General features: G+C 35.1%; 1 protein-coding gene and 1 non-coding gene across 4 annotated transcripts in view; one reads left to right on the top strand and one right to left on the bottom strand.

The window, feature by feature from the left end:
- RANBP17 (RAN binding protein 17) overlaps positions 1–27,906 on the bottom strand; it is a 364,604-nt gene that overhangs the window by 113,979 nt on the left and 222,719 nt on the right. The window lies entirely within an intron of this gene.
- On the top strand, positions 15,329–15,435 carry LOC118969329 (small nucleolar RNA U13). Its single transcript, XR_005057283.2, has one exon. It is a non-coding gene; the product is annotated as a small nucleolar RNA U13 (small nucleolar RNA).

The raw sequence follows: 27,906 nt of genomic DNA, 5'->3' as shown, positions 1-27,906 counted from the left end.
AAAACACACTGTAACTTTACATGTCACTCTCTTTTTCTATTAAGCAGCTAGAGAAGCCAGCTGAAAATTATTAGACATTTATACTAATTAGGAATAAACTCTTACAATTATCATGTGTTACTAAAAACACAGATATTTCTTGGTCTCATCACAACAGTCTATGCTGAAGAAAAACTATTAATTACTGACACACAGTTAGCTTACAAGTGAGCTGCATCTTAAAAACCTCTTTTAAAATACAGTTGCTAAATGCCTTACAGTGCTGTAATGTGAGACAGGTTCAAATCTTATTACTTCACTGAAATTAAAACCTAAGTTTTAATACTGTTCAAGTCGAACAATGATTCCACACTTTATTGCTTTTGAAATCCCTTGATGATCATAGGAAAAAATGCCCCCGAGAAAAAAAGACTGTTTTTGATAAACAGAAAATACAGTTTGCACTCTTAGCCTCTTTGTCATCACAAAAAAAGGATTTAATGCCAATTCTTTAAAAAAAGACTTTTTTCTCACAAAATGTGCACCTTGTGTGCCATTTGTAAAATCAGTTCACTTTCTTTTATTTATTACTGCAGCGCGGCAAGGCAATAAAAAAGCTACCGATAGCTAATAAATTACATGCCTTTTAAAACAATTCTCTTGCTACAAAAACATGTAACTACAAAGGTTTACATTTACATGGTACATTTCATGAAATGTCTGTATTTGTGCCCTATTAACCATTCTGCCAAATTGTGGACTTTCACCAAATAGCTGATAGGTAAAAAGATAAAGTGATTCACTTTGATGTGACAGAAAATAAAAGCCTTTCTAGTAAACTATTCTTACACTATTTGCACTTCCTGAAAATCCTCCAAAATTTATTTAAAGTTTTGATAAATTATTTTATGCATCAAAGATGTATTCAAAGATGTTCTCATCAGGGTTAAACTTTACTCGATGAACACTGAGACCTAATAAAGTACTTTACCCCCCCTAAATCAGTTCTTAATATCATGTAGTCTTTAAAAAATCTTAGCTCCTATGAGTCACCTTAGAACAAATTATAAAAGGCAAGATCCCTGGCTGTAATAGGGCAAAAATGCCCAAAATCTATTCCTTAATATATTTTGTGTTTTAAAGATACAGGCCCTGGTTATTTATTTGAGATATATTCCTATCAAACATGCCTTGCTTAGTTATACTTTTTCTTTTAAAAGAGTATTACCTAACATATTCACAAGAACTGCTGAAAAACCTTACTTATGAAAGTAAGCTGTTAATTTTTTCTTCCTGGTTTGTCTATGTACAAATGAATTCTGAAATATCTGTACTCCAATTTCAGGATTAAAATGTTAAATTAATCAGGGTATTTGCTTAATGCTCTCATCCTCTAATCTCATGATGAGCATGTATTTATGAGGTAGTGTATTGTCTTTTATTATTAATTTCCTCCATTTCCTGTAACAGCTATCATAGCTGTGGCTTTTTTTGTTTGTTTCATACCTACAAAACTCCAACTTCGTTCAATTATGCATGATGAACAATGCTTCAATTTTCAAAACACAAATAACTTTGTTCCATTTTATATTTACTTCAAGATGACAGTCCACTGTGCAAATGAATAAAAATTCTATATTCTATAGCACTCCATTTCTCTATTCAGATCTACTTTTCAACCTTTCTTTTGAAATCAGTTTAATTATGGCAGTTAACAATTAGGAATGTGTGGGAGATACATATTTTGAAGATTTCAATGAAATAATTTTATTTAATCTTCACAGAGTTTTTTTTTAGAGGGGAATCATTACCATCACAAATAATATTCTATAAACCATGTAACTATATACGTAGAGAACCCTGCTATATTTCCTAATTTGTTTTGCTTCTTTTTAATAGTAAATGTTCATGTTGACTGAAATCATGACCTTTCCCATACAGTAAGCTGATTTAAAATGATAAAATTCTCAATTAACAACCAAGAAAAATAGCTGACAAAATATCTACTTTCTCTAGGGCCCCCTTCTCTCCCTCTTACACGTCATCGGAAAAATTTTATTGTAAATCTTTAATTACTAGCATCATCTTCCTTTTGGCTGTGAGAGGGCCCATTCATTGTACTGACTCTCTTGGACCAGTAAAAATGTGCACTTAAGGCATGAACCCCACTTTTTTTAGATGGGGAAATCAAACAACGGTTTAGGAGACTGCTCAAGATCACACAGCAAAATTTCTTGTTCTCCAACTTCCTATTCATAGTTTTCACTATTTGACGACACCGTTTTCTAGCTAGTAGGAAAAAATATGTGTACTCGTGGGCATGTATCCTAGTAAACCCAAACCAAACTTTCAATTGGGTGCTATTTCATTCAATGCATGGGAAATAACCTTGACATACTGGCTCCTATCTGACAGAGTGGAAGTGGTGGGTGGGTGGTTCTTGGTGCAAATTGAGAGGTGCAGGGGAATTTGTTTTACTCATTACCTTCTTCTTAGAGGTGATGGAACACTTACTTTGTCAACAACCTCCTCACTATGATAAACAATAGTTAGCTTTCTTGGTCGTTTCACAATCTTGAATAGGAAAGTAGAAAACATAAAGCTGGACTCTTTGCATCAACATGCAATTCCTAGTTCTATTTATTTATGTGTTTATGTAATGCACAGAAGTGAATGACACTAAAAGAAACCCTGAGTATCCCCTGGGGATCCTTCCTAGACTTCCCAAGATCAAATATGTCTTCCTATATGTTCCCACTGTTCTTCCACATAGCAGTCATGGGACTCATCATATTGAACAATGATTGCCTGTCAGCTTTGACTGTGTTCTCCACCAATTTGTAACGGCAGGATTATCTTTCTAGTCAATATTCTGTCCCATTACACAGCATTGTTTAGCACACAGTAGGCAATTACATGTATTTGTGATTCCAATGTGTGTTTTTTGGTTTTTTTTGCAACACTACCAAGCAATTATCTGATTCTCAGTAGATCAGGTGTCCACAAATTTAACTCAATTCTGATACTATCTACCTAGATAGATTGTCAGATCCCACAAGTTAAGGGCTCAGTCCCACAAGACTGCCCCAAATTCAGATGTCAATGGAAAGTCCAGGTTGTCACCTGTGCTGACCAAGCAGCTATACAGATCAAAGGTTCCAATTACCCTCTCCATGGGTTTGATTAATTTCCTAGAGAGGCCTGTAGAACTCAGAGAAATAAGTTTACTTACAAATTACCTGTATTCTTACCCAGTATTTTACTGTTACTTCTCTAACAAAATTAATTAGGTTTCTTTGCCCTAAAAGATTGTGAAGGGTATTTTTTTTTCCCCTGGATAACTCAGGATATAACTCAAGTACATTCATATGATAGAGATGCTTAGGGAAATGTACGTGGGAAGGGGTGTGGAGTTTCCACACTTACTGAGTAAGCTGCTCTCCCCGAACCTCCATGCGCTCAACAACCCAGAAGCTCTCTGAATCCCATCCTTCTGGCTGTTTATGGAGGCATGATTTACATAGGCATGATTAAGTCATTGGCCATCAGTGACTGAATTCAATCTCCAGCCCCTTTCACCCTGCAGAGGTCAAGTGGTGAGACTGAATATTCCAACTCTCTGATCACTTGGTTGATTCCCCTGCCAACTAGCCCCCACCCTTAGGATGCTTTCCAACGATGTTACCTCACTTACCTCACTAACATAAACTCCAGTGTGGTTGAAGATGTTTGGTAAGACTATCAAGACATCTCTATTGGTTCTTGCCATTTAGAAAATTCCAAGGATTTTAGCAGCTATGTGCCAGAAAAGGGGGCAAAGACCAAACATATATTTCTTATTATAAATCACAATATCACATTAATTTTAAGTATTTGAATAATGAATGAAAGAACAAAAGAGTGGCACTTATCTAGCCCAAAATAACATTGTTATAGCTACTATAAAGATCCTTTTCTAATTTATAATCCTTATACACTGAACTTTGGCTGGTAATGATCCACTGTCTCCTAATAAAAGTCCTCTAATTAATAATATCTACTTCAGAGCACAATAAAATTTTTCTGCTTTTGTCACCATGAAATCCGACCATCTCACCCTACCCAATCCATATTCAATCTGTCAAAAAAGAAAACAGTCGATGATCTACCACTGTCTTAGTTATACTGACAGAAATAAGATATATATAGCACATTGCCTCTATCCTCAAGAATCTCAAACTTTGCTAAGAAAATAAGGACAAAGAGCAGAAAGCAAAGGAACAAGATTGGGAATTATAGCTCCTCATTTAATGGACTTAAGAATTGGTTAGACCTAAAGGTCAAATCTTGTGCATGCCACATCTTACCACTGTATTCTTAGTCAAATTACTTTAAGGCAGAACTAGGGTTAAGGACACCTTCTTCATAAGGCTATTTTGAGGTTTACAAGATATAATGCACATAAAAGCTTATTATCATAGTACTTGGTATATAATAATAAACGAGCACTAGCATTATCATTATTATTGTTTAACTAAATTTTAATGAATATAATATAGGTATTAAGATCTGTAAGAGTGTATCCTTGAATAGAACACTGAAGGATGGAGATCGTGGGGGGCTGGGAGAAGAGGAAAAGAAAACATTATATTAAGATAAAGATGGTGAATCAGCCCCACAGAGGGGAGCTGTTGAAAGTAAAATTGGCCAGTAGGTGGAGCCAGATTATGGAGGACCTAAGCAGCCAAGGAGTGCTGGATGGATGAAGGCAGCAGAGAGGTCTTTAAGAGGGAAGAGCCCTAAAATGAAGGTGGTGTTTTAAGATTTGCATGACTACAGTATGTATGATGGAACACAGTCAGAGAGGTCAGCTTTTGTTCTTCTTAGACTCTGTTGTCTCTGATATTCATGTGCTTCCTTCTCCTTTATATTCTGACCTTCATGGATATAACTACTCTTTGGTTTATCATTTTTCTCATTCTTTATTTTGTGTTAGAAGTTTCTGTTCTCCTCATCTTTGAATTGAGAGTGCCCTCCAACCTCATATACCCAGTTTCTTGGGGGAGGTTCATCTGCTTAAAGGATTTCAGTTAAATATGTACCAAAATAATTCTAAACCCAGTTTCAAAAAAAAAGTACTGAATGTGGAAAATAAATCCCTTTCTTCCTTAGTTGTATTACTTAAGTAGTTAGGGTTGGGAACTGAAAAGAAAGGCCAAGGTGACAATTTTGGATCTAATTCCTTGTACAAGAGGAAGGTCTGAAGTAGGTCAGGAACGTGAAGGAGATTACCATGGTCTCTGCTACGTAAGAACAGAATATACAGTTCATGGCTCATTTGGTTCTTTATTGTCTCCAATCACAACTCAACGACCTACCCTCCAACCATGACCATTAACCTCAAAAGCTTAGAGATATAGCCCAGATATTTCTATCTTTCCTTAAGACTGTTTCATTCACGGATTTATCAATTCTATTTGTATTTTCAATTTGGGGCACTGCTTGGAAAGACAAATTCCATAAGTTTTATTATATACCATAGGAAAGCAGAATTTCCTCTTATTTTCCCTGAACTTAATATAGGGCTAAGGGAACCCTTGAGTTCAGATATGAAGAAATTTTGAAATCCTACCAATATTCTGATTTAAAAGAACAAAAATCTGATCTTCTCTCTGAAGTGTTTAACTTTGTAGGCTGAAGAGGCTTGATACTTTCATGCTGTTGGTTTCTATGGTGTCTATGTGAGTCATACACTAAAATAGTAAAACATAAATATAAATGACACCTATTAACACTGCGCTTTTAAATCATTTGAACTACATCTTTGGGGTCTGTTTTGCACAGACAACACTTTTGGGTAGTGGAAAAGGTCTAAAAGCATGTTATAACATAGCCATTCAATTCTGACTACCATCTTGAAGGCTACTAGAGGCCTTACTTGATGCTGACAGACAGAAAGCTCAAGGGAAAAACAAATTAGCTGGTGTAAAATTTTTAGAAACAGGCCACACTTATTCCTTTTCTTTTTATGTAAAAGCATTTTTTAAAAACCTTGAAAAAAGCAGATGCAGAAGATCAAGTGCCAACAGTATTTCTCAATGACTACAGAAGAAATTAAAATGTCTATATACTATCAAAGGCTTAGAAAGAGTCAAGAACTTCACAAACCAAATGAAGTATGTTCACCTGCAACTAAATAAAATGTACCATCCCTGATTCCTTATACAGAAACATTCTATTGCATATCCAGTCATCTCTTTGATATGACATTTTGAAAAGCAATGCCGAAGAGCCAGAGCAACCAGAGTTGAAATCCCCAGTCTAAAATGTGACCCTGAAAAATTTTCTTAACTTCTCTGAGAATCAATTTCTTCATCAACAAAATGAAGATTATAATATCTACTTTTTATAAGGCTGTACAGAGGATTAGCATTAATGTGGACAATATGCCTAGCACAGCATCCGGTACTTTATAAATACTTTATGAAAAGGTACCTTATAAATACTATTTTCAGTGACAGCATCAGTTGCATATCTAGAAAATAAATAAGCTTAAAAAGAATTAGAAATTTTCATTAAATTATGAAATGCTTCTCTCGTTCTCTCTTTTTAATGAGAAGGGATGAGCAAACCATCATTTACATTCAATCACTATGCATCTGTTGTTAATGTATCACACTATGGCCAAGTATCAACTTAGGCAATTTAAATTTCGATGTCTGAGAATAAGTAATTGGGAAGGGGGAAAAACATTTTAATTACATAACATAAAACACACTGCACCTAAATTAAAAAGTAACTGTTCTCTTGAGAATTACATGGGAATATCCTTAAAGCACAAGGTGTTTAAAGAGTGGATTCTTAGCTTAACAGTGAAAAATTCCCCATCACTTTAAAGGTTTTTAAAAACTCCAAAATGGCTGACAGTAGGTAAAATGAGTATAAAAGCAGATGGTTTGGACAGTCTGAATACAAAAAAGCAGGTCTTAGCAAAACAGAAGCATTTGCCAGTTTGCCAACGCTGCTGGTTCCTGCTTCCACATCCTGCTTGTGTCCGCCCCACATCTGCTCATTGAAGCTCATGTGATACATTCCATTGACTCAGGAGATGAAGAGTAACATCCTGCAAATCAAGAGCCTACTGAGATCTGTTATTTAAAAATGGAACTTTCTTTTCTTTGCAGGTTTCTCTATTTTAATTCCTTACATTTAAGATAATTAGTTTAACAAGAGCACAATAAAGGGATATTAATGCCTAGCTTATGGAATGCATTAATATAGATAGATGCAAACTAACTCAAATCTTAAACCATGTTTGCATATTATACTTTCTATTGCCCACATACAGTAAAAGAAGAAATTACCATAAATTAGCTTCTAGAAACAAAGTAAGCAATCATAGCAACTTAACCAAACTATATATTATACCTTACAGTACCATATTGTTGTTCTGTCTCTGAACAAACTAAACTAGGAACATCAAAGGAGAATATGACACAATTTAGGAGAAAGCTAAAAATACAAGGTGGTAAAATAATTAAATTAACAGTCACATGGTGAGAAGACCCAGATAGGAAACAAGAGTTCTTCCCTCTTAGATTCCCTGTTACAATAGGGGATTTTGGAAAAAAACAAAGTAACTACTTGGCACTTCAATGAACACTTGAGAAAAAAAAACAACATAACTCAACAGTGCAAAAGATCCAGGGTATCTTCAAATGGGATTAGGGATTCTGAGAGTGGCTATTGAAAGATTTCAAACTAGGAAAGAGACCTTGTACAGTGACCAGGAAAGTTGAGGGTGATTTTATGGAATTGGTGAAGGCAACATGTCAAGTTAGATGGCTCAAACATATTGGCTACAGAAATCAGGACAGGCTTACTCTGCTAACAATCAGCCTCCCAGTTGCCCTCTCCAAGTTTTACCCCACCACTTGTGAGTACTGAAGTTTCAGGGACAGGGACGATGACGATGATGAAGATAATATGAGCAGCTAACATTTACTGAGGGTTTATTGTGTGCTAGGTACTATGCTAAGTACTTTATATGCCTATCTAATTTAATCAGTATAACTCTATGAAGTAGCTATTAATATTACAATTTTACCAGCAAAGAAACTGGATCTCAGAGAAGTTAAGTGATATATTTATTGAGTCACATAGTTTGTATGTGACAGAGCTGGGATTTGAACCCAAATCAGAATAATGCCAAAGACTAGCACTTGTAACAGATTACTTTTTATACTAATCATGAAATGCTCTAAAAAATATAGTAACATCAATACCAAATAGGATTAAAATATGAAACTTTTTAAAAAGCACATATGATAGCCTCAGAAATGGGTTCACATTCATTTATACTAACACAAAATCACATTCTTTAAATGAGTTTTCCCATGAAAACTAATAATAATGATTATTAAAGTAGTTTATTACCTGATACTTAAATTTTTTACTTTTCTTTAGTTTCTCAGAAGATAAGTGGACCATAATTTCACTGTTCTTTCATGTTTTTCTTAGATATTAACACAAAACAATAGCAAATATTTACTGAAATGTACATGCAAGTCATTGTGCTAAACCAGGGTTTCTCAATCTCAGCACTACTGACATTTTGGGCTATTTTTGTTGTGGGGGCATGTCCTGTGCATTGTAAAATCCACTAGATGCTAGTAGCACCTCTCCCCCAAATTGCGACAACCAAAAATGTCTTTAAACATTGTTAAATGTCCTCTGGAACGTAAAATCACCCCTAGAAAGAACCACTGTGCTAAGCACTTTACACACATTTCCTAATTTAATGCTCATATCTACTATGAGGTAGGTAATAGTACTAGTTTTACAATGAAATTGAAATAGAATGATTAGGTGTATTACGTGAGGCAAGAGAACAAATACATGGTAGAGTTAGGGTTTACATTTAAGTAATTTGACATCAGAACCTTTGACATCAAAATACTAAAAAACATCCAGTATTTTACTGCTACTTCTCTAACAAAATTAATTAGTTTCTTTGCCCTAAAGGATTGTGAGGGGCATTTTTTTTCCTGGCTTAACTTACTACTATTACCTGGGAAAAAATTTAAAAGGGGAATATAAAACAAGGCTCACACAGCTCCAATTTCCTTGGTCTGTTCCTCTTATCTGAATGTGGCAAAATACAGAAGTTCTTACTTTTTGGGGGGCCATCAACTCCTTTGTGAAATCTATTAAAGGAATTGACTCTCTCCCAGAAAAATGTACATGTACATTTTATGTAGTTTTTTTTTTTTTTGGTGTTAGAGGATCTTACATGCAGAACCGATTTAATCCCTGTGCCAATACTTACTAGGTATATAATCGTGAGAAAGTTACTTAACCACGCCGATCACCAGGTTTCCCTCTGTAAAATGAGGACAATAGCACTTAATTCACACGACTGTTGTGAGGCTTAAACTGATTACATGTGTGAAGCACATAGCAGAGTACTGGAACCTAGAAGTTACACAATAAATGGCATTCCTCCTCATGATAATTCTATTTTCTTGTCTTGTTCTTTCTACAAAATAAAGCCTCATCCACTGTTCAATATGCTATAGGTATTTTGGGCATATTGCTCATTATCTATGTCTTTCTTCCACTCTTTCATGCAAGTCATACATGCATACTTTATTTGTTAATACTACTTGCTCACCTCACCCCAAAGCCCAAGGTGGAAGGTAAAAGGGAAGGAAGAGAAGGAAATTTCTTTGGGTGCATTTCTTTACCAATGTTAGAGGTAGAATATCGTCAGATTGTTGCAAGGTATATAAAAATACATGTGAAATGTTTGGCATTGTGTGTTATAGGTGACTAATAATGTTTAGTCTTTCTACTGGGGCCTGTTAGACACAATACGGGGTTTCCTTTGAAATGTTGTTCTTTGAGAACCTAAAAACTCACCTTAATAAATAATTAAAGTAATGCTTTTCCCCAGTTTTTGTTGTTGTTCTTATTGTGGTTCCTACTTTTTCTAGAGAGGTAAGGCATTACATGATGTCACAGGAACACTGTTTCTGGGGAGTGAAGTCTAAAGCCCACCATGTGGCTTTCAGGGGAATAGACATGACATGTACTTTGGACTTATTCCCATTTACAAGCTCATTACTGTCACGGGCAACTTTTGGTGTGAGACTTCCTGAAGTTGTGCAATTGGTTCTTACTTGTTATTTTATCAATCTTCCACTACTACTCTGATAAAAAAGCATTTATTTTTGTGAGTATCAAAATATTTAAAAATTCCCCACACAGTTGCTGAAAGGTTTAGAGGGCCAGGGAACAGGAATCCTGGACAGAAGTAAGGGCAAGTCAACTCCTGGGGCTTTCAGAATATGGATTGTCCCTCGGAACTTACACCAAAGAAAAGTTTCTTCTCCTCTTCTGTGCTTCATTAGGGAAAGAAAGGACTCTTGCTTAGGACAAGGTGAAATATAGACTTCATTTTATTTTCCTGTTTCACATAATCTTTTTTTTCCCCCATTTTTCAATTAAGATATCATTGATATATAATCTTATGAAGGTTTCATGTGAGCAACATTGTGGTCTTATGAAGGTTCCATGTGAGCAACATTGTGGTTTCAACATTCACCCATATTGTCAAGTCCCCCCCACACCCCATTGCAATCACTATCCATCAGCACAGTAAGATGACTATAGACTTCATTTTAAAGCACAAGTGGTCTGAGAGATCTATAAAGGCTTGGAGGCAGTGGATGTTAGGATGCTAGCTTACCCAGAATGGTGGCTGAGTGCACAGTATAATGCCAGGAAAAATGGCCCCTAAAGACAACTTGTTAGGGGCTTAAAACTTATGCTTCTTAAGGATCACTGTTAAGGTTATTAACTAAGATAATTCAGGCTAAGAAATCTTCTTTACACATAGAAACCCTGTATTTAATGTCTGGCCTTCATAGTATATGCTTAAACTACTCTTGATAAAATAATAGCCCTTTCTATTTAACATCATGCAAGCACCACACAAATCATTTAATACTCTATTTAGTCACTAAAAAGTGAAACATAAAATACTCTCCCAACAGGCTGCTTCTCCATGTATCTTTATGCCTAGAGCCAAAATCCATTACAAGTGAGAATACTCAAGAGAAATTATACAAAAATCATGTGTCCTTCCCATTCTTAGTTCCCCTCAACTAACGCAGGGCCTGCTACAGTCTATGACATCCCAAGTAGATGACAAAGGAAACTACAAATTATACTGTCTCACAGTAAGTTATAACATCATTTTAAGTGGAGCAATACACAAAAAAGGATTTCACAGCCAAACACTCAGGTTTAAAAGGTCCTTCAAATATGATCTATGCTGTGTCGTCCTAGGCATAAATTCTAAAGGACAAAGCACCTTAAAACATATAATGGACACTAGCTACCATTGGGGCAGGGGTGCACCATTTGTAGATACGACTAAGTGAAAGAGGCTGAGATGATTGAAGGATAACATATACTTTGTATTTTAACCCTCTAGAACTAAGACACTGCCACAGAAAAACTTTTCTGAAATACATAAATGATCTATCACTCTTCTTACCTAATTAAAAGTTCTCAATGACACCCTATTTCCTAAAGGATAAAACCTTCTTTCCTTAATCTGCTGTGGAGTACTCCCCCTGATTTGACCCTTCCCAATTACAGTAGTAGTAACTTTTCCCCTAACTTCCACTGTACCGCCCAGAATTTTACCCCACTAAGCCTTCTGACATGGGCTGATCATGTCATGCTTTCATGCTGTACACAGTTAGCTCAGCTGGGAATAGCTATACTCCCCTTTTCCATCAGGCAAAGGCATCTCCTTTAAAATCTCATTCAAATGTAATTTCTCAAGGGATGCTTCTCTTGGCTTCTTTCAAATGGAACTTCTAAGCACTGTCATACGGAGCAGTCTTTAAGTTCTAGGCATATATTGATGAGGACACAGGAGATATTTAATAAATGTTTTTTTGAAGGAATGAATAAAGTATAGCATTGAATATCCTAGTCTAATAAGTGAGATTAACCTGGAAAGGTAATTTACTTTTCTGGGCCTTAAACCGTCATCTGTAAATTTAGGAAATGGTTTTAAAGATGTGAAATGTTAAAATATTTAAAGAAATCTTTTAAAGATGTGAAACCATTTTTTCAAATAAGAGTTTACTTGGACACCTATAGGAGAGAGAGGTTAAGGTATGGTGCTCTGTTTCATGGAAGGGGAAGATGACTTGCCAAGCTCCTCCTCCAATTGACCCAAAACCACGAGCAAGCTGGAAAACTACCAGACTACATATCTGATGATCTTTTTCAGTTCTCATACTCTATGATGTTACTCAGTATTTCAAAGCAACATGGACAAGTATTACTAAGTAGAAAAATTCCACTGTTCCATCATGTGTCCTTTAGGAGCAAAATCTCAATTTGGAAATATATTTTCCCATAGTGGGCTGTTTTTTAGATGTACCAAGTCTGGACCCACTAATTGTGGTACTTAATTGAGTCATCATGGAGCCATGACTACTAGCCTACCAGATAAAATCAAATTGTTTACAACAACCATTCATTTTAATGTTGTTGATCAAATAAATTAAAAAATTAAAAAACAAACTGTTTAATAATCTTTTAAGAAACCAGACCTTTATTACTTATACCTGGAAAGAAAAGATGAACACCTATACAAATTTCGGTCTTCCTCAGAGTTAAGAACCACTCTAGGTCGGCAAAAAATCTAGCTATAGGAACATTGCTCTATGATTTACTATCAATCACTTATTCTGAGCCTTAATTTCCTCATGTCTAAAACTGGCACAATACTTACTTCACATAGTTGTTAAAAGAACCTAAGTAAATAAAGTATCTAACATACTGCTTGGCACATGGTATGCCTCTGAAACAGTCTGTATTTCATTTCATGTGGAATACTAATGAACTAAGAGAGACTTTTAGTTTTTCTTGAATTCTACTAAAAAATAGTCATTTGTTTGGTCATAGCTAACAATCACAATCACCCATGTTACCACTGGTAATCTATTAATGTGAAAAGACTATGTCTGAATATACACAAAAATTGCATTATAATGGAAGAAGCAACTTTGGGATAACTCCATATTCATCATGGGCATAAACTATTATCTTTATGTATAAAGGACAGGGAGTACATTTAGTTCAGACTCCATTGCCAGCAGCAGTCATAGTCTGGACTCTAAGTCCTCGCCACGAAACAGGAGCATCTATTTACTAGACAGCCAGTTATGACACAGTACCGTACAGCTGGCCTCTAAATAGCATTTTTTCCTCAATTATAGTTTGAGAAAGTACATTTTAACAGAAAATTTTATGAAAAAGAGACCAGTCTTGCTTTCAAGAATCACTTGTTATGTTAAGACAGAAGCTCTACATTCTAACAGAAACGTAGAGAACAGAAACCAAAAATAGCAGCCTTATTATAATTACAAACCAGAAGCAAACCAATGGCCATATCAGGGATGGATTTATCCACCTATATTACCAATATTAATGTATATTATACATTTTTATAGGGTACACACACACAACCACACACATACACACACACAAATAGGAAGAAAAAGAAACCAAAGAGTTAGAAAAAAACAAGAGGTATATAAAACCCATGATGAATGTGCCAACTCTTCTGCGACAGAAGTATTATTTGGCATTAGGTCCTCATTCATAATCTTTAAGATGAATTCTTGAATAAGCATACAACCTTTAAAAAAATCAGGTGGCTGGATTCAGGACTGGCAGTAGCAAAAGAAGGATATTCCCAACAAATTAGTTCATTTTGATTTTAGTCTTCTCTAAATTAACCAGTTCTCTAATTTAGGCTTTTGCTAGCTTAAAGTACTGTATCTTTTCATTTTCTGGCTTTATCCTTGATAAATCAACACTAAATACAACCTTCCTTAGTTGAACTCCTGTATCTGAATATTTTTTCTTTTCATTGGTAAAGATGTCTCATCTTGGTTTTCATTTAGGAGACCTCATTATAGTGAAAGGTACTCTCTGATATATTCATTTCCAGTGAATAGCTATCACAGTAGAGAAAGGAGGGAAAGAAAAGAGACACTTTTTAGTAATTTTGCAAATGTTTCTTAAATAAATGGAATGGGGTCAGGTGGAGATGAGTAAGGACAGCCTGTCATGGGAGTAGAATGGCCTCAAAACTGTCCTAATGTGATAAAATAACCAACAATAATTTCTGTTTTTCATTCATTCATGCAATTTCATGAAACTAGAATACAATAGAGGGCAGTGAGGAGACGTAGGTAGTGAGGAATATTCTGTGCTTGGAAGAGCTTTTCATAACTTCGTGACACATTGATGCAACTTCCACAGTAAGGTAAGAATAAGATGAGAAGATTTTTGGGTATCAAGCAGATACCTACTTCAAAATAGGGATTTAAAAAAATTGGGTATAATTTACATACATAAAAATTCACCCTTTGCAAAAGTATACAGTTCTATGAGGTTTAACAAATGCATCGCTGTGTAACCAACATCCTAATCAAGATCTACATCTGTATCAATCATTTCCATCACTCCAAAAAGTTTCTCCTTGTGAAGACTAGGAAAATAATCTTAAAACTTATGTTCATTAATTTTAGCATCCTTGATGGAGCTTGCCTGCAACAACTATTACCACGGTATCCTAATAATGACTTTACAGTTCCTTCATTCCTTCTAAATTTATTAATTGGGAACTACCCTAAGGAAGAACTTCCTCTTCCTCTCCATTTATTCAATTACATTTGCATATCAGTATTAACTCAGGGATATTTTTCTGGTTCTGAGCCTTATAATCCAACACTCTCATTCATTTTGCTGCTCAAAATTACTCCAGCTTTGGCTATTAGGAATTCTTTCAGGGTGACCCCTTGTGGCATGCCCAAATCCTTTTTCTTCCCTTCCCTTTTAAAGCAACTCTAATTGCTGGCACTACAAGATGCTTTAGGTTCATCTGATAATTTCCCTGACTCAGTCCTGGAATCAACCATTTCTCCAAGAAGACTTGGTTTCTTTTATTGGAAAATTATATTGAGAAATCAAGATCTGAGATCTAGGTGTGCTCTTGGCTACTGGGGTATCATTGATTTGCAGCTCTTACAATGCCAAAGCAAGGAAATATAAATATGATTCCTAACCAATCCCCCACCACACGCACACATCCTTATTTATTTCTGTATCTATCCAGAAATACTGGCATCTCCAATTCTGATCCAGTACCAGAGTTCATTCTAACTTTCCTCTTTCCTTATTTGTAACTATCTTCAACAGTGAGAAATCTGGCTCTTATTATCTATAACACTTGGTAAAAGTTTTTTTTTTTTTTTTAATTTAAGCCCTTCTGATCCATTTGTAGCTCATAAGCATGACGATTGGGTGTTCAAGATTTCTGTGACATGTGCCTCCCTCAAACCTGTCTGACTTGAACAAAAAATTTAAGCCATTCTAATAGAGTTGTAGTATTTCATTGTGGTTGTGATTTGCATTTCCTATTGATAATGATGTTGAGCTTTTCATGCTTATCTGCACTTTAATATCTTCTTCATTTAAGTGTCTATTTTGTCCATTTATTTAATGTGGTGTGTCTTATAGTTGAATTTCAACAAAAGGCTATGTATTTTAGATAAAGTAGTTTATCAGAAATGTAATTTGTGGATATTTTCCCCCAATCTGTTACTTGTCTTTTAACTTATTTTGAGTTAATTTTTGTATAAAGTATGAGATATGGAGAGAAATTCATATTTATGCATATGGACATACAAATGATATAGAACCATTTGTTGAAAAAAGACTATCCTTTCTCCAGTGTATCTCCTTTGTACCTTTGTAAAAATCCGCAAGGTATATTTGTGTGGGTCTATTTCTGATTTTCCATTATGATCCATTGATCTGTATGTCTAAACATCTGCCTGTTACATACAGTATGACTGTATGTATGGTAGTCTTGAAATTGGGTGTGTGCATACTCCAATTCTGTTCACTTCCAAAACTGTTTTGGCTATTCTTGTTCCTGTGCCTTCCTCGATAAATTTAGAATCAGTCTGTTGAGTTCTACAAAAAAATTCTGCTTATATTCTGATTGGAAATGCACTAGTTTATAGATTAATTTGGGGAAGAATTAACATCTTATTATCACTGAATCTTCTGATCATGAACTCTGTATCTTTCTCCTTTATGTAGATCTTTGATTTCTTTAATCAGTATTTGATAATTTTAGCATACAGATCCTACATATATTTGTTAGCTTTACACCAAAACATTTAATTGGAGGGGCTATTATTTTACATGGTACTTAAAAAAATCAAATTCCAATTGTTCATTGACAGTATAAAGAAGTGCAGTTGAGTTTTGCCTATTGATCTTGTATCCTGCAACCTTGCTGAACTCATATATTAGTTCCAGGATCTTTTCTGTAGATTCCCTAGCATTTTCTATATAATCATGTCATCTGGTAACAGAGACAGTTCTATTTCTTCTTTCCCAATCTGACACTTGAAAGTTTCTCCTTCTGTCTCAGTGAACTGGACAGGACTTCTGGTACACTACAAAACAGGAGTGGTGAAAAGGAGATCCTTGTATTGTTACTGATCTTGGAGGTAAAGCATTCAGTCTTTCAAGATAAAATATGATGTTGCTTTTTCATAGGCAGCATTGATCAGATTAAGGAAGGTCCCTTCTGTTTCTGGGTTACTGAAATTTTACTAAGAACATGTATTTAAACTTTTTCTGCATCTATTGAGACAATCATATGGTTTTTCTTTTTAAGCTTGTTAATAAGGTGCATCACATTGACTGATTTTTAAATGTTGAACCAGTCATACACCACTGGGAATGATTACATTAGGTTGTGCTGTGTTTTTATATATTGTTGACTTTGATTTACAAATATTTTGTTGAGAAATTTTGTATCTATGATCATGAAGGATACTGATTTTAGTTTTTTTGTGATATCTTTGTCTCATTTTGGAATTGGGGTAATGATGGCCTCATAGAATGAGCTGGTAATTGTTACCTTCTCTTCTATTTTCTGGAAGAGATTGGATAGAATTAGGATTATTTCTTCCTTATATATTAGGTAAAATTCTTTAGTGAAACAATTTGGGTCTGGAGTTTTCTTTATTAGAAGGCTTTTAACTATTAATTCAGTTTCTTTAATAGATATGGGACTGTTCTGGTTATCTATCTCTTCTTGAACTTTGGTAGTTTGTGCAGAACTGGTCCATTTAACCTGAGTTGTTAAATTATATTACTCTATTACCCTTTCTAATGTCTGTGGGATCTGTACTGGTATGTATGATTTTATTCTTGATGGTAATTGTGTCTTTTTTCTTGGCTAGCTTAGCTAGACATTTATTAATTTTATTTATCTTTTCAACCAGCTTTTGGTTTTCTAAATCAGGGGTAGGCCATCTATGGGTCATTGGCCATATCCTTTTTTTATGGTCCTTGAACTAAAAATGGTTTTTACATTGTTAGAAAGTTGTAAAAATGAAACAAAAACAACATGTTAGAGACCTCATAGGACCTGCAACGCCTAAAATATTTACTATCTAGACCTTGACAGAAAAAAAGTGCCAACATCTAGATACTGATTTGAGCCCAGTCTTTTTTTTCTAATACGATCACTTAACGCTATACATTTCACTTTAAGCACTTCTTTAGCAGTATCCCACAAATTAAAATATTTTAAATTACATTTTCATTTAGTTCAAAAAATATATATATTTTAACTTGAGACTTCCTCTTTGACTCATGGACTACTTAGGTTGTTTAATTTAAAAATATTTGGGTGATTTTCCAGAAATCTTTCTGTAACTGATTTCAAGTTTAATTTATGATCCGAAAAAATACTTCATATGATTTCTCTTCTTTTAAATTTGTTAACATTTGTTTTATAGTCCAAAATACAGTCTATCTTGGTGAATGTATCATGTGTATGTGAAAAGAATGTGTATTCTACTGTTGTTAGATGAGGTGTTCTGTAAATGTCAATTAGGTCAAACTGGTTGACAGCATTTTTTTAAGTTTCCATAGCATTATGCATATATTATACTGTCTCATAGCTTTTGAATGGCCTATTCCTCTAATTACTTTTTTTATTCTTTTCTCTATTTGTGCTTCAGTTTGGGTACTCTCTTGACCTTCCTTTAAGTTCACTGAGTCTTTCCTCAACTGGGTCAAGTGTACCGATGAGGCCTTCAAAGGCATTTTTTATCTCTGACAAAGAATTTTCCTTTTTTGCATGTATATTTAATTATTATACATTTCAACTCTCAACTGAAATTACCCATCTGATCTTGCATGTTGTCTATCTTTACTATTAGAATCTTTAACATATTAATTATAGTTATCTTAAATTCCTTGTCATACACTTCTAACATTTATGTCATAATTGAGTTTGGTTTTGTTATTTTGTCTCTTGGCAGTTGGTTGCTTCTTTTTTCTCCTTTCTGGTGACTTTTTGGGGTTTATACTCCTGGAAATGGGCATACTTTTTGGCTAGGTCTTTTGTGTGGTGGTGGTTGGAGTTCAAGTGAGGAGTTGGGTTGAGTCTTAGATCACAGGTTTCAAATTACTCTAGTGATATCTTCTGTTTAGCAGGGGGGCTAGTTCTCAAGATAGATTTTCTCAGTGTCTGCTCTACCCTTAGCATTAGGTCTCCCCTTTGTGCTGGCCTCAGACAGGATCTGTCTTAATACTCTCGCAACCCTCCCCACATTATTCTACTATTGCATTATTATGTGCTCCCTGATGCTTATTAGTCTTGAGATAGGGGATGGGGAAGAGTTTTCTGTTATTTTCATTAGGTCTCAGTCTTGGGCAGGCACAGTGTCTCTGGGTCTTGGGGCATGACCTTCTCAGTGCTCCTCCCCCTTCTGCAGCAATAGTTCTGGGCCCAGCACATCTTCCTGTCCCTGTTCCCTCACTGGGCAGGGAGTAGGTTCCCAGCCCCACCCTCTTCCCTTACCTGAGATGTGGTGGATTTTCACTGGTGGCCTTTATCACTATGTAAATTAGCACTTTTTTCAGTTGATGAAATAGGGGAGAAGGAAGCATTCCGGTAGAGTTCTGCATGTACAAACTGTTGTTTCCCTCATCAGCCTGCACCTTGAAGGATACTTTCTCAGGACTCTTCCCAGTTGTCTTTATGTGTAGGAGGGGCTATTTGGGGGATCTGTGGAGAAAGAGCCTGCAAGAGGTATGAAATCCCCATATATCTCAGGCTGTTTGGGGCTCTAATTTTTCTTGCCAGCCCATACCAGGCCTCTGTCAGTTCATTAACTATTCTAGCCCAATCATTAACCGTTTTCACTGTGTGTGCCTCAGGTAAGAAAGTGCTTGTGTTCCTTTTCTCTTAGGAGGTACTTATTTCTCCTCAGACTTTAGGCTATTTGGATGCCCTGTAACCTCAGCTGACATAAACTTGAAGTTTGTCTTGCTTTTTTGTTGCTGAAAGAGTGGGAGTGATGCTCCCTTCAGCTTTCTATGGCCCCAAACAGAAACTGGAAGTCCTCTACTGTTTTCAATCCCAGAATTTGAGTGAAAAAGGTCTCAAAGGTAATCTGGTTCATTACTTAATTTTATAAATGAGAATACTGAAACTCTAAAAGAAATAACTTTGGATATTTAGTGACAGAGTCAGGGTGATTTTACTTATTTACAGTGACTCAGCATACATAGTATTTACAGTAACATATAGGAAGTAAAAGAGGAATTAAATGAAACATAAGAACCAGGTATAATATAGTTGAATAAGACTGTAGATAGAGTGGAAGGCAGGAGGGAGGGAGACTCACCAAATTCATAAAAGCAGATATAGGGTTTCACATAAAAGCATAGATGAACCATACTTTGGTGCCAAATTTCCAGATGCCCAAAGTGGAAAAGGAAAAATTATCTTATAGTTTTTACTATCTATTAGAGGAATATATATGCATTTCTTAAGCAAACAGAAGCATATCCTAGTGTTAAATTTTAAAAGAAATTTCTCTCATGTGGCTTCATAAGGGGACTACTAACAAATAAGATGGGACAATACTCTCAACAGCATGCCTGAAGCAAATATAGTTATCAGGTTTTATACAAATGCTGGTTTCAGACCTTGGATAGAAATGTTCTATCTTCAAATCTAAACTTATTTTTACTCATTATGTAGTTTATACTTTATCAATTCACTAGGACGGACTGCTATTATACAACCTACTAATGATCACTGGTGACACAGTTAATGTCAAAATAGGTATGTCCAGGGTTACAAAATTCTTTCAAATTGGAAGGGTTCTCATTAACTTGTCCCTCAACTCATTTTAGATATGAAATAAGTCATGATAAATACTTTCTTGTGACAAATGTGAGTATAGGCAAGTTAAATTCCTACTCTGTTTAAAAAGAAGTCTTTTAAAACCCAGCTAAGTTGACAAGCTATTTTCTTTTTAGGAAATATTTGTAAGAATATAGCAATTTATCTTCCATTTGCCCCATGGTCCCAAGCACATAAGCCGGTGAGAATTATGCCTGGGCTTACCCCACCTTATCTCTAAAGATCCCGACTCTCCCCCAAGGCAACAGGCTGAGCAGATCTGCCACAATAAAAGGCACAACGCTCTGTACCACGCTGCTGCCCTCTCTCTCTTTGTCTCTGTCTCTCTGTCCGCTGCTCTTCCCCCCACCCCCCGGGGCAGCCACTTTCTCTTTCAGATAATAAAGTCTCTTGTGTGGGCCCGTGTCTCCTGAGTTGTCCTGGGTAAGGAGGGTCATGGCAAGATACCCTTTCATTGGTGCCATGACTCGGATGAGTCTCTCCCACTGACTTTGCTCTTCCTCCGGGAACCTGAGCTGCTTTGGGAACCCTCACTGCCCGATCCTCCTCCACGGGCTCACCATCCATTTCCTCGGTCACTCGTCTTCTCGCCCAACACCGGCCTTCGATTTAATGAGTCTCCCTTTCATGGTTGACTTAAATGTCCCTTTGGAACCTGGGAAGTGACCGTTGAGTGTTTGGCACCCCCAAGAGCTCCTCTGGCACAGGGGCACCCCCAACCACGACTTTCAGAGTCACGGTTGATCCCCATAGCCTACCCTTCTCTGCCTCCCTGTGGTGAGAATCCTCATCCACTGAGGCTCCCTTTATCTACGTATCTACTCTACTCGTAAACTCCTGGTACCAGGTACCGAGCCTCCTCAGCATTTTCACCTCGACCCCACAGTTAGAGGTGGTGGCGACCCCCTAACTGTGCCTGGTCTTCTCTGCGACCCTCTCAATCGCTCAAGAATGCCTCAGCGACTTCTGAACGGTCTCGTTCTCACCATGGGATCTGGCCCCTCCATTCTCGCAGATTCACTGCTAGGGTGCTTACTCAATAATCTAAAGCCCCTCCGCCTCACTCCAGACCTCAAACCTGTTCGCTACTGTAATGAGATCTGGCCATAATATCCCTTGGACAGTCTAAATGGCCCTCAAATGGCTCTTTAGATACTAAAATTCTCCACAACTTATACAACTTCTGTGAGTGCATGGGCAAATGGAAAGAGATCCCATATATCCAGGCTTTCTCCTACCTCCGAACCAAGCTCTCTCTTTGTCTCTGTCTCTCTGGCCCCCTGCTCTCTCTCTCTCTTTCTCTCTCTTTCCCCCTCCCTCTGGGGCAGCCACTCTCTCCTTCAGATAATAAAGTCTCTTGCGTGGGCCCATGTCTCCTGAGTCGTCCTGGGTAAGGAGGGTTGCAGCGAGATACCCTTTCACTATTGATGTCAATAATGGAAATTTTAAATATTTTAAAATAATTCCTAGGAATTAAAAACAGAAGGAAAGGAAAATAAAAGCAGCCATAAGCCCTCCTGCATTGCGAGTAATTTATTGAAGAGAAAATGGGTCAAAATTTAGGCAGAAAGACTAGGAAAAACCATGAAGAAAAAGAAAATGAAGAGTCACTCTAGAGATAGGATTTACCTTCAGTGCTCAAACTATATAACTTCACAGCTCCATGTTTCAAGCCTATGATGAATGTTTATTTAATTTTGTACATCAAATGGAGGATTAATAATTTCTAAATTTCTAATTAGCCACTGAAGGTACAGTAAGCTAGGAAAGACCTAGGGGAGGAAGTTATATATAGCTACATACACCAAAACATTTAAAGAGACTCCAGTTGAACATGACTGTAACTAGAAATGAAAAACTCAGCTAAAATGATATTCTGAGTCTCATTTTCAGAAGTATCCTGACAGCCTCTGAAAAAATACAAGATTGGTTTTGGATACTGTTCAAAATGCATTGGCTGAAAGTGCTGAGAGGACCACCTCTTTATAATATAATCTTACCTAAAACTGATCCCGCATTATAGACCAGGGCATAGAATTAAAGAGAGACTCCAGCTCTCTCTCTTTAAAAAAAGAAAAACCGAAAAGAAAAAAGTATGGGGAGATTTGAGTAAAATGAGTATTTTATGTAAGTATGTAGATATACACAGATATGTTACAATATGAATACCCAGTTAACATTCTTGGGCATCTTGACAGGAAGAAAATAATTTCACTTCCCATTTGGAATTAGCTCATGTTTGAAAACATCTATTAAGACTACTCATATGAGAAAATATATAAATGGAAAGAATGTTACTTTGGATCTATAATCCTGTGGCCTTTAGTTGGGGGTGTTAGTTGATTTTAATGAGAGAAATTATTCGATTGAAGAATCAACTAAATAGAAATTAAGATGAACATAAATGCATAAAAATAAAATTATCCATATAAGGTAAATGCATGCTTCATAGTACCTGTCCTTACATGTAGAAAAGAACATCAGCCTTTGACTGATTATTTCTTTTTGACGTGATTTATCACCCAGTATTCTTTAAACTTGATAAAGCAAATTAATCTTTGATTGCAGGCAGCACTGGAGGTTGCCATTAGTCATGTAGTTTGGTGAGGTTCCTGTGTTTCATTTACCAGGCACACAGAAAGAGAGCCCAGAAGCAATTGCCTCAGCTTTGACTTCTTTCCCAATCCACCCAGGAGAAATGATCAAAGAATTCAATATACGGTATTTTAAATTACTTCTGGAGAACTGACCAACAGGAGGGGGGAAAAAAGAATTTTCTATTTACCCTATTTTTATAATTATTTTTTAACCAAGGACAAAGAAACTTCAACATTAACAACTCAAAAAGACTTTTGTTCCTTTGTCTTAGGGACAAGGGGTGGAGGTGGAGGGTAATACAGAATTACAAATTAAAAAATTGGAATCTTAAGAAAGAAAGAACATTTAGGAATCAACTATGCAGGAATATAGAAACACTAAGTAGATATTCAATACTGAAGAAAATTCTTATACCAAAACCATCATTCCCATCTTTTACTGAAAAAGAAATCTAGTTTATTCCATCCTAAAATATTATCCAATGTTTGCTTTTTTTTTTTATCAGTATACAATGATAAGAAACCTGTCATAGCTTTTAAAGGTTATTCCTTTATGGGCTTCCTATTTTATTATTTAACATTAAAAGAGAATTACATTGGCCTTTCACATACCATTACTAACACTAATTTCTCAGTGTGCAGAAGAAAGAAATGATTTACCTAATGAAATAACTACTAAGGAACAATGTCTGAGTTAGAAGTAAGGGCTTTCTGCTTTTGGTACTTTACTTAACTGACAATGTCTACTAGAGACACTTTTCACAATTTCAAAAATACAAATTCTTCTATTATACTACCATTAACAAACCATCACTTCATATATAGTCTTATCACTTCAACAAAATAATTTTTCGAGTATAGCATTGAAAACTTGATCCCTAAGAAAGGAGCCAATCTCTATTAGGTTAACCATTATATCTTTTAAAATTGCGGGAAGAACAATTTGAATAGATTGCTAGAGAACCTAATAATTCCCCCAATATTTATGAGAGCCTCAATTTCCAATTAGTTTGCATGGAAGACATTTCTATACCTAATGGGAATGAAGAGTTCTCTGTGCAGCCTAAACCCACCTTTTAAAAATCACTTATTGTTTTAGAAAGGGATCCAAAGAATTCATGAATGATCATTAAAAATATCAAATTCCATTTAAGATTTATGTAATGTCTTTATTTAAAAAAGATTCCATTAAGATTAGCTAACTGAAGTAGGCCTAACATCAATGTTTCAAGCATCTAATTTCAGGTGATACCATCTGTTCACAGAACAAAATTCTGCAAATGATCTAAATGTGCAAATAAAAGCACTACATGTGTAGATGCTTAAAAGACCTTTTTCTTAAATGAAACATAAAAGCAGTTCTTACAGCACTGTACACACAGGAGCAAGCTAAAAGCTCAACAATGATCTTTTTCAAAATAAGAATTACTTATGTTCTTACTCCAATGTTTGATGAAAATATTAACCAGACTCCCAGTCATACATTCAAGCATAAACTACTAAATACAATAACTAGGTTTCTGTCAGTTTTCCTACCATTTGTGTATGAACTGAAGATTCAGGGCAGCCTATGCACACAGTTACCAATTGAGCAATTCTATAATCTTTTTAACCATTTATGAAAACAGTGTCACAGAATGTAATTTCCTAAAAACAATATCCTACTACTTTCAAAAGTCTGTTGTAACTATCACTTTGTAAATAAATTATAAAGAGCTAGGAATAAATCTTTACACAATGATTACATTAAAATGCATTAATGTGACATATACTGTCTCTAATTGCAAACAAAATTTATCAATTGGTTTGGCATTATTTATAGAAACTTTAAAAGGCTAGCAAGGATTAACTATCATATTCATAATAATCAGTTATAGAAACTATAATTCTCCTTATAGCAAATACTGTCAGATGTAAACAAACAAAAATAAACATAGAACTGCATTATCTTTCAAAAAATACATGTAATTCCACATTATTTCCACATTTTAGACTTCATTTGAGTTACTTAGTGAACATTTAGTGGAACCATTTTCTTCTAGAATCATTATAAATTATTATAGTTTAGAAAACAGAGTATATAAGAAGTGGTGGAAAACTCTAAGAACAGAGTGATGACAAGAACTTCAAATATACTATATTAAAACTAATTTTAGTTTTGTCCCTGCATATGACTCAAAGAAAGGGAAAGTCAGAGGAACAACTTGCTCTGTAACAAGGATTTAAGCCTTTTTTTTTTGGAATAAAGAAGGACATTTCATGAAAGAGTAAATTCTGTGTGACAATTAAAAATATCTTTTCCTTTTTATTAACTCTACTTATAACTTGTATGTTTATTTAAAACAAGTTCATGTAGAAAAACTTACTATTTATATATGATTATACACTTATTGCTTGGCCCCATTGAGAAACTATAAATTTCATCTATTGAACATTAGCAAAAAATTACATGTGTTTATCATCTGGATTATTTTCAGATTAATAGAGATAAATGACAAAACATAATCAGCAGCAGCTCTGCAACTTAATCATTGCATCTGAGCTATAGGAAGCACTTAATTACTCTCATTTACTAGGTTCAATCTAATGAGAAAGCATTAGCTAAATGAAAAGAATGCAGTACAAACAAACAAAATAGTTATACCATCATTAAAAAGAAACTCTGACAGTGCAGGTGACAGCACAGGCAGGATAAATTACCATAATGTTCTAAATGCTGAGCTGTCAGCATGCTAATGCCATGATCAGATACCCTGGGAATCTCAGCACTATAGCTGTCAGAAACAGGTATCATAAATCACCTCTCTCTACTGTACTGGCTCATTATCACAGCTATAGTATACATGTTTTTCAGCATACTTCAGTACAAATTTGAAGGCAACACTTACTCTTATGAGTGGGTCTGTTTACTCTTGCAGACACTGTAGACAATCCTGGCCTAATAAATGGATACTTTATTTTGCAGTGATGAACTACAGGATCTTAGAACATGATAGGTTTCTGCTTTTAATTTATAAACCATTTGAATAAATACACTACAAAAAAAGCATATTTTTCCAAGCTGGACAATACAGTAGCAGTGAACTAGGTAATCAACATTATTCTATTTATTTTTGTTTTAAAACTACTCCTGGATCTGGAAAACAACAGGAGGAGATACAAATTAGAATGACTTCCTATATCTAGGAACATTTAAGGAAGCCAACAAAATGAAAAGACAACCTATGGAGTGGGAGGAAATATTTGCAAAAAAAAATATCAGATAAGGGGTAATATCCAAAATACATAAAAACTCATCCAACTCAACAGAAAAAAAATACAATCTGATTAAGAAAATGGACGGGGGTCTGAATAGACATTTTCCCAAAGAACAAATACAAATGTCCAACAGGTACATAAAAGGGTGTTCAATATCACTATCAGGGAAATGTAAATCTAAACCACAGTAAAATCACCCCACACCTGTTAGTAGGCTAGCATCAAAAAGATAAGAAATATCAAGTGTTGGTGAGGATGTAGAAAAAAGGTACACTGTTTTGTTTGTGTGTACTGTTGGATGGAATATAAGCTGGTGCAATCACTATGAAAAACAGTATGGAGGATCCACAAAAACTTAAAAATAGAACTACCATATGACCTAGCAGTTCTATTTCTCGGTATTTACCTGAAGAAAATGAAATCACTATTTTGGAAAGCTATCTGCACCCCATGTTCCTTCTGAGCATATTATTTACAATAGCCAAGAAATGGAAACAACGTGTCTACTGATGAATGAATAAGAAAATGTGGTATATATATATATGTCTGTGATGTATACATACATATAGTATGTATACACACACACACACACAGGAATATTCAGCCATTAAAAAAGGAGAAGGAAATCCTGCTGTTTGCCATGGCTGAACCTTGAGGACACGATGCTAAGTGAAGTAAGTGAGACAGAAAAAAAAAGATAATGAAGGATCTCACATATATGTGGAATCTAAATTAAAAAACCCAAACTCATAGATACAAGAACAGATTGGTGGTACCAAAGGTAGTGGGTATGGGAGATGGGCAAGATGGGTGAAGGTGGTAAAAAAATATATATGTAATCTTAATAATTTTTAGGATAGGAAAAAAAGACCTAACATATTTTGAGAGCTTATTATATGTAATCTCCTTTCATCTTTACAATAGGCTTATAAGTATTATTATTATTATTATTATTATTATTATTATTATTATTATTGTTAAAGTATAACTTTAGAGACAAGAAAGCTGGGGATCTGCAAGTTTGAGAAATTTGTCCAAAGATCACTGAGTGTATAGAACAATGTTTGAACCCAAGTCTGGTAACTGAAAATTGGATGCCCTTATTACTGGTTGGGTTAGCAAAAGGATTTGAGAGATAAAAGTCTAAGAACATATGAAACCTGATAAATTCCTTTAAAAAGTTGTATGAATAAAAACATGCATACTGTATCTCCAGTGTAAATAAAATGGTATCAAAGTGCTAATTTCCATTCACCAAAAGAAATAACTAGACGGGAAACTAGCTTTTCATCTTCACAACATAATTTGTAATATACTTTTGCCAAGGTAATCGTCACTTTTGATGATGTATCTGTAATTCCCAAATTGATTCTTACTAAAAAGCACAAGAAACATTTTAGAATTAAAATGATGTTTTTACACATACAAAATATTTTAAAAGTATTCTGACTGAGTATAAAAATGTAAGGAAGAGAAAAGTTATGGTATATTCAGGAAGGAAAGCACAATTTCCAAAGAAAATGAAAATGATGAGTGATATTTTCTTATAATCTATTTGCATGTTCTCCTGTGCTTATTCCAAAAAGCGAATGGGTGTTTCTTACTGGCTTTGTGTTTTCGAGTGTTATGAGAATTGTTTTAATGCTCTTGTGCAACATACAACTTAATTATATGTTGAAATTTCAGTTAATTTTACTTTGATGATTATTTGTTCTACTATGTTGTACCAGAGTGCTTATTAATGTG

Source organism: Manis javanica, chromosome 1, assembly GCF_040802235.1.
Source record: "Manis javanica isolate MJ-LG chromosome 1, MJ_LKY, whole genome shotgun sequence".
Classification (NCBI taxonomy): Eukaryota; Metazoa; Chordata; class Mammalia; order Pholidota; family Manidae; genus Manis; species Manis javanica.
Note: the sequence above shows the minus strand (reverse complement) of the source record. Positions and strands in the feature narration are given on the sequence as shown.